Here is a 14,356-nt window from a genome sequence, read left to right as displayed (position 1 = left end):
GCCATATTTCTCACAAAGTTCTGTGAATACAAATTTTTTAAAGATGTTCATAGGGTTATTAAGTAATACTGTAACATAAGTGACAGCATTTTGAATGTCTCTACGACAAGAAGAATTTTGTGCATACAACTTTGTTATGAATGAAACATTATTGTTTATTAATGATAATTCAAATTCTTTTAAAAAACCAGTATGTCAATATTATGATAATTCCCAATTAGCTGATCTTTAAACCTATATTTTTTGGTTACTTAAACTGCCCACACTTGAACTGAAATGTTGAGGTTCATGAATCTTTAAATGTTTCTTAAAACTTTTTTAGCTTGTGAAATGTCTAATGCAACTATTTTCTTTACAATATCTATAATTTTTTTGTTTATTATAAACAATAGATAAATAGGTAAAAATGGCACTAAGTTTTGAAAAAGATGAGCTGGAGATGAAGCAAACTGGCATTATTATTTGTTAAATTAGTCTAGAAAAAAACCTTTACTTAATGAATCCAAAAAGTTTATTCTTCTTTAGGTTTGTACCAACCATTATAGTTGTATGTAATATTTTATGTTTCCTATAGCACCCTCAGATGAGTTTTTCCTTTCGGATTTTAAACTAAATAGTATCTGATGAATAAAAATCCAGATATGTTCACTTTCCGCAGGATAGTCAATATCCATAGAATTAAAAAGCTAAAATAATAACTCAAGAGTCCTTAGAGCTGTATCAACTTTGTAACTCAACCACAATGTAAAAATCTTCCTTCCCTGCACCACATACAACTACTGCAAGGGGCTGTAATATTGTTCCATAGCGTTTCAGTTTTTCTTGCCTTTGTTTGATGCATTGCTCTAATTCATTGAAATTCTGAAATAATAAAACTGCTAATAAAACTGCTTTAATGAAATAAATCCATGATTCGACATAAATTATTACTGTTTTTAATAAAAGGTTATACATCTAATATCTACAGGAATCAATAATTCATTAACTATTATCTGTAAATATTTTCTCAAGCACTGGTATTATAAAAAAGAGAGCCCTGACCAAGGTTTCACTTTTAGGGATGGAGTGCATATGAACCATCCCAAAAAAAATAAAATCTAAAATCCTACTAATTTCATTAGTCAACTTATAAGTCATTTAATTTGACCCAAAAATAAATAAGAAATATTGAAATTTTTTAATCGTTTTTTTTTTCGTAATTGCATTTTAGAACATTTTTGCAAATGGCATGAATATTTCACTGAGGTAAGTAATGGTAAAGTTTAACTAACATGTGGGATTACATGATGGTAAAGAAGAAAATTTCTAAGAGTTCTGACCTAGATGACCTCCAGTGCAAACCTTTTCTCGAACTTTTCACATTTACAGTTCGAAAAAGATATGGTAACAAAGTGATTTGTTGGAGTGCTGGATCTATAATTAATGAAGAATAATTAGCATACTTAAAGTTATAATGGAATGAAAAAATGTTAAAGTAATTTTATAAAGCTATTTTTTATGGTGTCCATAAAAAATTAATCAATCCCTTGTAATATTATGGGTTTAGTAAAAATAAAGAGAGTGGGCTTGGCAAAGCTAGATTACAGTTACAGATTAGATTACAGGTTTCATTGGATTAATTACAAACTAGCAACACCTGGAATATCTCTGTTAATGTAAGTAATTAGAGCTGAAAAACTTAGGATGTTGTTTTAAAATTTACTTTAAAATTTATAAAATGAAGAAAAAGTAATATTTTATGGGAATAACATTTTTCTTTAATGAATTCCTAGTAAATAGTTAGATACCTAAAAATATTATCTATCTAGGGCAGCCATACACATTTCTTTCAGTTGTGGTCATTAGAAAGCATAATTTAATAAATTACTAGGTGCTATAAAAATGGTTACCTACCTCGAAAAGCTTGGAAAAAATGTTGCAGCCTCCAGGCCTTTAAATGGTTTTCAAATTTATTATCATCCATTACAAATTAAAGTATAAAATTAACATCACATTTCACAACGCACAACAATTGCGACACCAGCACACTCCTCGAGAAGAGAAATAAAAGGAAAAGAAAGAACAAAAACGCCGACACGACCACGTTTTGATCCTCTATCAATCATGGCGGACGGACAGGTGGAAGCGGAATTCTGAAATGACAATTGACAACAATGACTGCGCGGGAAATATAAAATTTGCATGGACTCACTATTAGGATTTAGTTACTGTTACTAGATATTTTAGTAAGTTTTACTACGTAATTTGTGCGTTATAACTAAGTTTGCATATAGAATTGCTTAACATGACTTTACTGTAACCATTACTAGGAACCTAGTTAATTTTATAAATTTACTAATAAAATGGTTGGGTTAACTTACATACCGTGTAACCAGTAATAAATAACGTTTAACTAGACCAGCTTCGTTATTGTTACACGAGAATTTGGTTAGGGCTGCGTGTAAAGTGGTTATACCAACTAGAATACCTTTAACTAAAGTTTGTAGTAAGGCCATTTTTCTCAGTGCACCTAAGCCTCGTTAATAAGTTCAGGGACACCGACACCACAGAAACTAAGTCAGCATTTGCTAACCATTTATTATCAACGGGTCATAGTTTTTCCGTCCCTGAAAATGTTTCCATTGTTCACGAGTGCCCTAAGGGTAGAAAGTTGGATCTCTTGGAGAAAATGGAAATCACCAAAGCCAAAAAGAGTCCAATTTTGACATGCGTTAATGATGTTTTCACCTTTGAGCCAGGACTTATCTTTAATAATCTTATCTAACCTCTTGCTTCTGCTCACGATACGCATATATGCCTTTAACTCTAATATTCATAAGCAGGGCTGGCCGAGTGGTTAACGGTCTGGTGTTTCACCGAAATCGACTTTAAAGCGTGGGTTGAAATACTACACCTGTCACGTTTTTTCCTTTTTATATTTTTTGTTGAATTTTTGTGCCGTGTTATTGTTTTTATTATAAAATATATGGGTATTCTCAGATTTAAATTTTATTTGTCAGTACTTAGCAGGTCATCTAGCTATAAGGTAATTTTAACTAATTTTTAATATTTGATTTTGTTTTAGTGTAAGGTTTTATTGTAGTTACGTGTGTTTTTCTGTTTATTGTAGGTCTGATGATGCTTTATTACATAAAAAGATATTTTGAGACTGAGACTTAGAGTTTTCATTTTTTCTCTAGTTACGTAGGTCTCTTTGAGATAATGAACGAGTTCTTTTTCAATTTTGGTTAATTGCTAGTTTAGTCATAAACCAAAAAATAGCTTCGTTCATATTTATTTATAGGAAAAAAGCAATGAATGTACAATCCGTGATATTACTATTACATACCCAGAAAAGAATAATAAAATTATATATAGAATCTGTTTAATAGCGATGATTTAGTGGGTACAATATAAAAAAATAATAATAAAACTCAATATAATATTTATTTATTCTTTTTATTACTACTTATCTTAACACTTCATTCGAAACAAGTAAACACAAAACATTTAAACGAAATAGTACTTTCCATTTTGGCAGAAGCAGAACATAATCCAAATGTTTAAGTAAATATGTCTCTAAGTTCTAAAAAATAACAACAATTTGAAATTTTTACAACAACTATAGTAAATTTTAACTGATTTATTATATAAATTATTACAGTAACCAGGATGGTGTGAAGAAAATGTCCACATTCTTCAGTCCATTAATTTAATAGGAATCACGTCTTTAATAAAGAAAAATTACAAATAAAACTATAATCAGTCTTACAACTACTTAATATTAAAGCCCAGCTTTAAATTCACTTGCATCATAGTGTAGATGACCAGTTAATAAAAAATGCACTATATTATATTAAAATAGAAAAAAAAATAACGAAACAAATAATTCTGTATATAGGTAATAAGTTTTGCGCTTTGATTGTATACTGTTCCTAAAATTTAAGTGTGTTACTAAGTCTAAAATATTATTTTCGTATATCTGTTGAGCTAAATCTCGATATAAATAATTTTTTTGTCAAATTATATTATATCCTGTGAAGATATTTTGATCATTGCTTTTCCGGTTGTAAAGCAGTGGTCATTATACAGGTAAATTATAAATCGCTTTGTATACAGGGCGACCCCAAAAGTCGCTTAAAATATTTCTTTTTGAATTAAAATTAATAGGTCGATTTTTTGGCTAATTGTCCATTTTCTGGCTTTTTTTTAAAGAAATTCAGTGTAAGAATGATATAAGAAACCTAACATTGAAATTAAATTAAAGAAAAAATGCTTACAAAAGAGAACTACATTTGCTCCAAATGCCCGGATTAAAATGTCTAGAATATAAAACAAGTTACAATCATGACATACGCATAAAAAATAAAAACATGGATTCACCTATAAAAGCTTCAAATTTCTGGAATAAAATTGAAAAATTACTCCAAAGGTCATATAAAAAAATACTTAAAACACCTGGAAGAATTCAATACTAAAAATAAACTTAAATTGTCTGAAACTTCTGGAACAGAGTTAAAAACAATCAGGAAATAAAGAAACTTAAACTGATTTAAATTAAAAGATTATTTTTGGGAAATTTTTAAATGAGCATCAAATATTATGGATGTACAACAAAATGCGGTAACTATTTTAACTAACATGGCAACTTTTATATTTCTGTATATCAAATAAATATATCGGTGAACAAACTTAAGGCATCATTATATTTTTAATCTGAAAAAAAATACACAAGACTTACAAAAAATTTAAATGAGCATCTAATTTTCAAATTCATTTCAACTAAAATATTATATAATCATCAATTTTTTTTCTTAAAAGTTTTTATTTTGCATTCGGCAACAGCTTTCGTTAATGAATTACAAAAAAATCCGGCAACGTGCGTTTATACTGGAGCGACAGTTAACTGCGTTTGGGATTCCCATATACGTTTATTGGTTATGGTGTATATAATATTTCAGTAGTATAAACAGTTGTTTTATGCACCGTTTTATTCGTTTTAAACATTAAATAATCATGGAACTCGTTAACGAACGAACTCATACTGTTTTACCCGGGAATAGTTCTGATGACAATATTCAAATGGAGAATGAAATAGAAATTCCTTCATATCGTTCGGACAGTGATTCGGAGATTGAAGAGTTAGAAACAAAAAAAAAAGCGTGGCGAGAGTAAGCAGTGGCTCTTTGTAAGAAAACTTGCATGTGTTAAAGAAGCGGAGGAAAATGTTCGTGCAGAAAATACTTGGTATATTTTAATAACACAAATTACTGAAGAAGGAAAGAAAAGGTTTTATCGCTGTAACAAAGTAAAACGTCGTGGCCCTCAGTGTGCAGCACAAATTTATTTACTGTTTGAAGCTACATCAAATGCTGTTTTGCTCTATCGTGTAGAGGCTGCCCATAACCACGAGTCGATTGGAATTCGTTCTGATTACGGAATAAGTCAGAAAGTTAAGACAGAAATAAACAAACTATTTGATTTACATTTGAAGCCTAAAGCTATTTTAAAAAGTCTTAGTAAGATGGAGGAAGTAAAATTACCATCAATGAAACAATTGAACAATTATCTATCAAGTCGTAGACGTGTTAAATACGGTTGCTCAACTATAAGTCTAGGAGAACTGGAGCGATGGATATTAAATCATACAGCAGTTCCCGAGGACATACACCAAGTGTTTACGTACTTTCTTATTATATATTCGAGGATGAACCAATGTCCTTTCGCTTTGCATTGTCTACAAAACATTTACTGGGGTTAGCAGAACGTCATGCAAGTATTATCCATGCTGATGCGACATACAAGTTGATTTGGCAAGGGTTCCCGGTATTAGTTGTAGGAACTACAGATAAACATAGAAAATTTCATCCGATATGTCTAGAAGTTTCGACAAACGAGCGTCAGGAAGATTTTACCATGTTATTTAATAGTTTAAAAGAACAGGTTTAATAGTTTAAAAGAACTTGCTCAGACAAAAACGCCCGAAAGAATATATTACAAGACATTGATGCTTTACAGTCCGTTACATTTACTAGCGCATCACAGCTTTTTATGAGGAAATAGAAAACCCAAACTAATTTTATTAAATACTTCAAAGAAGAGTGGTTAACTCAAAATCGCAATTGGTACCTAGGTGCTGCCCCAGGATCACCAGCCATAAACAACGCACTGGAATCGTTTAATAGAACCATAAAAGATAGCAATACATTACGCGAAAGATTTCCTTTGTCTCGTTTTCTGGTTATCGCATCGGAGATGGCTAACGAATGGTCCTGCAAAACTACAGAGGAGTCCTTTTCAATTACTCCGCTTATTAAACTTTCTCACAAAAAAATAAAGGTGTTAGATGCTGACATGAAGAACAATGTCTATATAGTACCAGGAGGTCAAGTATTGGATTTTCAGGCTGAAAAACCTTGGGAAACTTTTGATGAATTCAAAGAATTTTTTTTTCCACTTAGAGAGTAACAATTCCCAAGGAAAAAGATGATTGAATGAATGGTAGCTGCAATTGTCCACAGTTTTTTAAGATGTATATGTGCAAACATCTTCTGGGCCTAGCAATTAGATTAAAATATACGGTTCCGCCTGTAGAGGCAAAAAATATCCATATTAGACAAAAAAGAATGCGTGGACGTCCATCAAAATCCAAACCTGCTTTGGTAATTCAGTGAAATCTTATTAATAATTTGTTTAATGTTCACTCTTTTTTGTTTTGTGGTTCAAATACTCTTTTAAAAATGGCATTTTTTGTTCTTTTTGTTTTATAAATAGAAGAGAATAAAGTATATTTGTGATGCCTATTTTTGTTTTATTTTATGCTCACTAGCTTTTGTCATATTCTAAAGTATGAAGTTCAAACAGTTTTTAGAAGCTTTATTATTTAAATAGTTATCCAGATTAGTATAAAACAGTTGACAATATTAACTTTATTAGATGCTAAAGATTAGATGCTCAATAAGTATTTTTGTTGCTCCACCCAGTTTTTAAACGTGCTAAAAAGTATAAAAACTGATGTTCGATTAAATACTACCCATTATTTTTTATGTCTGGAATAATATACAGATAATTCAGAAGATTGCGATATATAAATAACCCTAAAAAAATTATTCTTATTGCTCGTAGTTTCAGAAAAAACTAAATAGCTGCAAATGCGTGTCATAATACTTACAATATAACTTTAAAAGCCTGAAATATATTGAACGTTATACCAGTCAGGTAAAATCAATTTTGATAAAATAAAAACTATCACAACTAGCCCAAAAAAATAGGTTTTGAGAAAATTTGACATGTCCGTTTGGGTCACCCTGTATAAATTTAAAAAATGAAGTTTGCCTTGTTAAGTATTTTTCCAAAAACTAAAAAAAATACATATTTTTTTGACATATTTATTAATAAGTGATTTTAGGTTTACTGTAAAGTTATATAACTTTTCTAATAAAATATTTTTACACATTTACAAGTTTCATTAACTAGCCTAAATTTAAGTTCAGTGTATTTTTTAACAGCGTAATAATATAATGGGTTTAAATATATTTCAGTTAGACATTATACATGTTGCAATACTAAGATTACTTATATTTTATACATAAATCCGTGCAAACTACTTAATTTGAACATATATAGCTTTGTGATTTCTGTTAATGGCATAATTTGACTAATCCAAATAATGAAACTATCTTTAAAAAAGGCAATAGACATCTAAACAATTGTTCTAATAAGGTGAATTCACTTCTTTTTTCAGTTGAGATATAAAAGTGTTCTTTGGCCTCATAATCCTCAATAAATCTCTGAGAATAATTGTGCATAATAAATCGATCATTTTCAAAAAAACAAAAAGCAAACAAGAGGAATTTTTCAAATTTAAGTTAGCCATTAAATTGCGAGTTTGGGTGTAAATCAATAAAATTTTTAATAGGCTTATGTATAAATAATATTACTTTAACTGCAAATATTTGTAATATTCCAAATAAAATCAACATAAGACGTATAACAACCCCCAAAGTGGCATTAAAGAGGATTATATAACAGTAATATTCCAAGTAACGGAAGGCCACTTAAGCGAGGTAAGCGGATGTATCTTAGAAACTAATAATCGTAAAAGAAAAAAAAACAATTGTTATTTTGTATTGTATAAATTGTAATTTGTTGTATAAATGACAAATTGTTATAAGTAACCCAAAAAGAGTTCTGGAAAATATATTCAAGTTATTGGTCAGCTTCAAAAGTTACAATTCTATTTTTTCCAAAAAACATCTAAGAACGTTCATCATTTCGACATAAATATAAATGTTAACAACAATTTATGTCAAATAAAATAATGGGGAAAGCTCTTTATGCTGAAAAAATATTACTGTTCACATCCGCTGAGGAACATTGACGTGGTATTAACTCTATTCGACAAGCTATTTAAAAAATCTCAAATGCAACTATATATATATATAGCAGAGAGGTAAACAATGGTATGTCCATAAAAGGAATATTTAAAGTAATAAGGAAAATAAGTTGTTACGTTAATTCACTTTAAGATTTGAGTGATTATTCTACATTGTACGAAAGTGTAATTGGGGTATTTAACTTATCGTTATGAAGGTTTTTATTAACCACTATTTTTAATTTATTTGAATTTGTATTTTAGTTTAGAAACTGTATCTTAATTTTGGACTTACGACTTTTTACCCCTATTTGAAAAAACAGGTAATCATAAAAATTTAAGCTTTATGTTGCACAACCAATTTTATTTCTTTAGGGTAACATTATTAATGTACATAAATTTCTTTACAAAAAAAGTTTTTTTAAACAAATTATTAAACAAATAAATTGGGATTCATAGAAGATAAAAAATCAATCGCTATCTTCTTCATCGGAACTATGTTGGCCTTTTGCTTTAGAAATCGAAAGATTTTTAAAAAAAATATGAAATTGCTTAGGAACCCACTCTAAACTTTTTATTAAAATATCATGTTTTTTTCTTTGTTATTCCCTTTAAGTTACTGCGCAGACTAGGCCATTCATTGGGCAGTGGCATTGGATTTCGAACAGATCTGGTCACATTTAAAGTTTTAAACTCTTCATCGTTAAATTTCAGTTTGTAAAATATAGTGCTAGGATGATCAGCTTTAATTTAAAAATATACAACTTTAGATATCAAAAAGTCTTGCTTTTCAGTATTTTTCTTCTTATTAATAAAAGGAGAGTTAGGTTGACTATACAAATAGTCAACATGTTTAAAATCAGAAATATCTAGTTTTATAACAGTTGCGCCTGTGGATCTTATTAATTGTTGCCAGTCCCAAGGAGTACATATTTCCATGGTTTGTTGCTTTTTTAAAGTCCTTTCAATAAGAGCGTGTACGTGATCAGCTTCCATGTGTGTATGACCCCTTAGTAAAAATTTGGACAAATTTTTAGTAGCCACAGATAACTAAGCATCATAATAATATTGCGGTTCTGGCTGGTGCAGTTGTCGGACCAAATAATTAAGTGTTCTATAGTAGATCCAGCAAAAACCCTTACTGCCCATTTAATTAGTGCTGATGCGATTTCGTTGCCCCTCTCCCAGCTTCGGATTCATCTCATACTAAGCAGTATGACAAATTATTTGTTGAGTCATAAATAGTCAGGTTTAAAGTACACAGTTTTAAGTAATAGAAGCTTTGATTATTTGAGTGGTACGGGATGGGAAGACATTTTTGAAGATCTAGCATTCAAGCACTAAAATATTAGTAATTAACTATGAGCACTTTGCCGGTACTTTACGTTCCGCGGACTTACTACTGTTTACCACATTGCGACACTGGACGTAGTGTCGCAAACGTGTCAGGAGATACGTTTCTTTACCCCACTGATATGTGGAGATACTACATTTTCAAAACTGAAAATACAGGCAATCCACAACGCAGGACTTACTATCTTTTACCATAACATAAAATTAAAGAAGTTCAGTTCGAAAATGATATTAACTCCATATCGAGTAAAAATGGAGTTACGACTGTTTACCTCTCTGGTACAGATATATATTTTTACGTTATTTAAAGAAAGGAAATGTAACCATTAGGAAATAAAAATTACAAAACTCGTCGTAAATTGCCGTTATCTCAGTAGAGTCGAGAAAATTTATGTTTAAATGAATATTTGCTTAAAAACTCAGGATACTAGCTTTCCTGAAAAATTCGAAACGGCGTTGTTTTATATATTTATTTATACTTATATGGCCTTGCATCCGGAACCATCAAAATGATTTATTATAGAGGACACACTAGTGAAGTATTTTGATAGTTTTGACACACCTTAAAACATTGAATGCCTAGAATAAGCCTAGCTGCAAACCATAGGCGATGTCAAATCGTCAATTTTTCATTCAATATATAATTTTATTAAGCCAATACATATTTTTTTAAAGTGTTATATTTTGTAACAGGTAAAAATGTACTCTTAAAAAGTTTCGTTTTTTTGCTGACTAATAATATACAGGGTGTCCCAAAAAAGAGTGTCAAGCGACCGCCCAGAGATAAAGCAACCCTAGGGGAATTCGAATCACCCCTATGTATATGATCCGATTTTTTTTAGTTTAGGAGTTATTAAATTTTTTGTGATTTTTTAGTATTAATCGGCTTTTATGCTTATTTCTGCTATATTCATAGTAAATAGGTAGGGCGAATGCCTGATTTTTATTTTATTATTTAGATAAAAGTTGACTCTGACAAGAACAAATATAATTTGATCCAGAAATTAAAATATTGCTTACAAAAAATATTTATTCTAATCTATTTAATTTTTTTAACAGAAAATCTCCATGAGCTGTTAGAAGATGTTGATTTTGAGACAAGGAGAGACATGTTTTTTCAGAACGATGGGGCTCCTTGCCATTATGCGATAAATGTTCGAGAATATCTGAATAGGCAATTTAGACACAAGTGGATCGGTCGAGGTGGACGAATTCAGTGGCCCCCCAGGTCACCGGACTTAAACCCAATTGATTTTTTTATTTGGGGTTACTACAAGGAGGACGCTCAAGAGTCAAGAAACTTAGAAGAACTAAGAATAAAAATTAATGAAGCAAAACAAACCGTAAAAAATAACAGATTAGCATTTAAACAGTTAAAAGATAATTTTTTTCGCCGATGCCGTATTTGTATTGAACAACAAGGTCGTCATTTTGAAAACTTTATGTAATAATTAAAGATAAATTGATTAAGACACTTTTTGCTTTATTTCATTTATTAGTAAATCTATTTTTGTTTTCCTTTTAACTGTTATTTAGATAAGATGCGATAAGGGTAGCCCAATGAATTTTTTATAGTGAAAAGCTGATAGACCGATAAGGTTTCTTAAATAATTATGTTTTATTTATATAGTTTATTATTTATTTTTGTAAGCAATATTTTAATTTCTGGATCAAATTATCTTTGTTCTTGTCAGAGTCAACTTTTATCTAAATAACAAAATAAAAATCAGGCATTCGCCTTACCTATTTACTATGAATATAGCAGAAATAAGCATAAAAGTCGAATAATACTAAAAAATCACAAAAAATGTAATAACTCCTAAACTAAAAAAAATCGGATCATATACATGGGAGTGATTCGGATTCCCCTAGGGTTGCTCTATATCTGGGCGCTCGCTTGACACTCTTTTTTGGGACACCCTGTATAGAGTAAGGGCGACAAATATGGAATAGGTCAGTAATATGGAATAGTTGTAAACCAGAAAAAGTAGCAAGCGCTTTCTATTAATTGCACGTTGAAAGTGTTGAAGTGCATTCATTTAAGGTTTTTTTTCGATCGGTCCGTCTCTAGTTTGTTTTGTTGGCTCACCATGGACAGTCGTTTTTTTTGCGGCATCATAGAAGTTTTGCAGATCTTGCTGTTTCCGTCCGTGTGTTAGCGATAAAATACTTATTTTTTATTTAAACTGTTGTGCATTTGTGACAGTTCAAACATCATAGTTTGCAGTAGTTTTTAGGTAAGTTTGTTTTTTAATATAAGATTAGGTTATGAGGGTCACTAATGGTAATGGTATTTTTTGAGCCACAAATATGGAATAGTATCCCATTAAGAATACTAAAATAGTGATATTTTGTTGCTATAAAAGCATTTCTAAATTTGCTTTTATACTAAATAATATATCAATGACAATTATTGTAACTAAAAAAGCAAAAAAAAAGTAATAAACAGAAGAGAGGCCATTGTAAACCTATTAAATCTTGTGCTTGTACTGTGCGTTAGAAACCTCAATTTTGATATGATGAAATAGAACTATGTGATTTTTTTTTAATTTCAGTATGGTGTCAAAAGGTAGTCGAAAAAGAAAATGTTACGAAAAAAATAACATGATACAAGCAATTTGTGCTGTTAAGGAACAGAAAATGGGGTACCTGCAGGCAGCCAAAACTTACAATGTTCCTAGAACAACCCTTTTTAGACACTGTCAGAAAAACGAAGATCCAGATATCTCTGCTCAAACAAAACTAGGTCGACCAACAGTGCTTACAAAAGAACTAGAAGATGAACTTATAAGGTACTTACTTCATATGGAAAGTAAATATTTTGGTTTAACCAGAAACGACATAAGGAATATGGCATATCAGCTTGCTGTTAAAAATAATCTGCCAAATCCTTTTGGCCAAGAAACAGCTGAAAAAGACTGGCTTAGGCTATTTATGAGACGGCACTCAGATACATTGTCATTTAGAAGACTTACAGGCACATCTTTTGCTAGAGCCAAGGGCTTTTCCAAAGAAAATGTTCAGTCATTTTTTACTAACTTAAGGAATGAATATGAAAAACATAACTATTCAGCAGACCGCGTTTTCAACGTTGACGAGAGTGATCTCTCTATAGTGCCTTCAAAGATACCAGAAGTAATTGCACATAAAGGTAAACGACAAATTGGTAGCATGACTTCCGCAAAACGATGCTCACTAATTACAGTAGTATTTTGGATGAGTGCAGGGGGCAATTTTGTTCCACCCTTAGTTATATTCCCCGGAAAAAACTTAAGCCAGCAGCTTACAAAGGGGGTTACCTGGGACAAAGTTCGAATGTCATCCACCACGGTGGATACAAAATAACATTTTTACAAAATGGTTTGAACACTTTGTAGCGACAGTAAAGCCTACACCTGAATCTCCAGTTATACTCATATTAGACGGCCATAACTCGCATATTCGCAATATTGATGTCATTAATATGGTCAGAGAAAATAATGTTACGATTGTGTGCTTACCGCCACATTCAACACATAAACTTCAAGCCCTTGACAAATCTGTTATGGGACCATTCAAAGCTCATTACAGTGGGGAGATAAGAACGTGGGTACGACAAAATGCCATACCAGTAACTGCATTTGATGTGATGGAAATTTTCGGCAAGGCTTATTTAAGAGTTCAGCGTGGTGAGATTGCTGTTAATGGTTTTAAAGCCACCGGAATTTTTCCCCTTAATCCAAATGTTTTTCGTGAATCTAACTTTCTTGCCTCCGAAACTATCGAAAAAGATGAAGTTGATGCTGTTGTCCCTCTTCCAGTACCTCAAGTTACTGAAAATCCGACGCCACCAACATATATTGTAACTCCTGAGATGGTCTCGCCTGTCCCAATCATTTGTAAAAAAACCAGCAACCAAGGAAGAAAAGCAGGGAAAGCTGCCGTAATAACTGCGTCACCTTACAAAACAGAATTGGAATCATCCGCAAAAGCATCTGTTTCAACTACATCAAAACTTCAAGTTAAAAAACGAATTGGGCAGAGTAAAACAAGCTTGACTGATTCCGATACTTCCAGCACGTCAACAGCCATCTCATCAAGAAGTCAAGCTAAGCGTAAGACAAAAAATTTGGGATACAGTTCAGAAAAATCAAGTAGCTCTTCTGAAGAAGACTTTGTGGCAGATGATGACTCAGATGATTCATTATGTACTGTTTTTGGAAAGCAAAAAATCCGAGAAACAGTGGATACAATGCAAGTCCTGCAACTCATGGTGTCATTTGCAATGTACCTCATTTATATTTGCGATTTCTGCCAATAGATTTAGTATTTAGTTTAGTTTTCTAAGCATTCCATATTTGTGACCCTATTTTTAAAAAAGGGAAATATTAATATTTTAATTTTTTTATTACGATTTTTGAAACGTTTTTATTTTTCCCAAATACAAGCTATAATAGCGTAATATAACATGTTTTTTAATTACTTTTAATATTTTTGTGTTAAAAAAATAAAAAAGTTGCTATAATTTTGCAGTTTTAAAAAAAAGTATTCCATATTTGTCGCCGTTACTCTACTTTGAGAGTAATCAACAAATTTTTCAGCATAAAAAAACATTTCTGACAAAAAAGTGAATGAAAAAAAAGCAACTTGGCAAAGTAGATATATCCGATG

The sequence above is a fragment of the Anthonomus grandis genome, chromosome 1 (assembly GCF_022605725.1).
Source record: "Anthonomus grandis grandis chromosome 1, icAntGran1.3, whole genome shotgun sequence".
In the NCBI taxonomy this organism is placed as follows: Eukaryota; Metazoa; Arthropoda; class Insecta; order Coleoptera; family Curculionidae; genus Anthonomus; species Anthonomus grandis.
The sequence above is the reverse complement of the archived record's forward strand: the minus strand, read 5'-3'. Positions refer to the sequence as shown.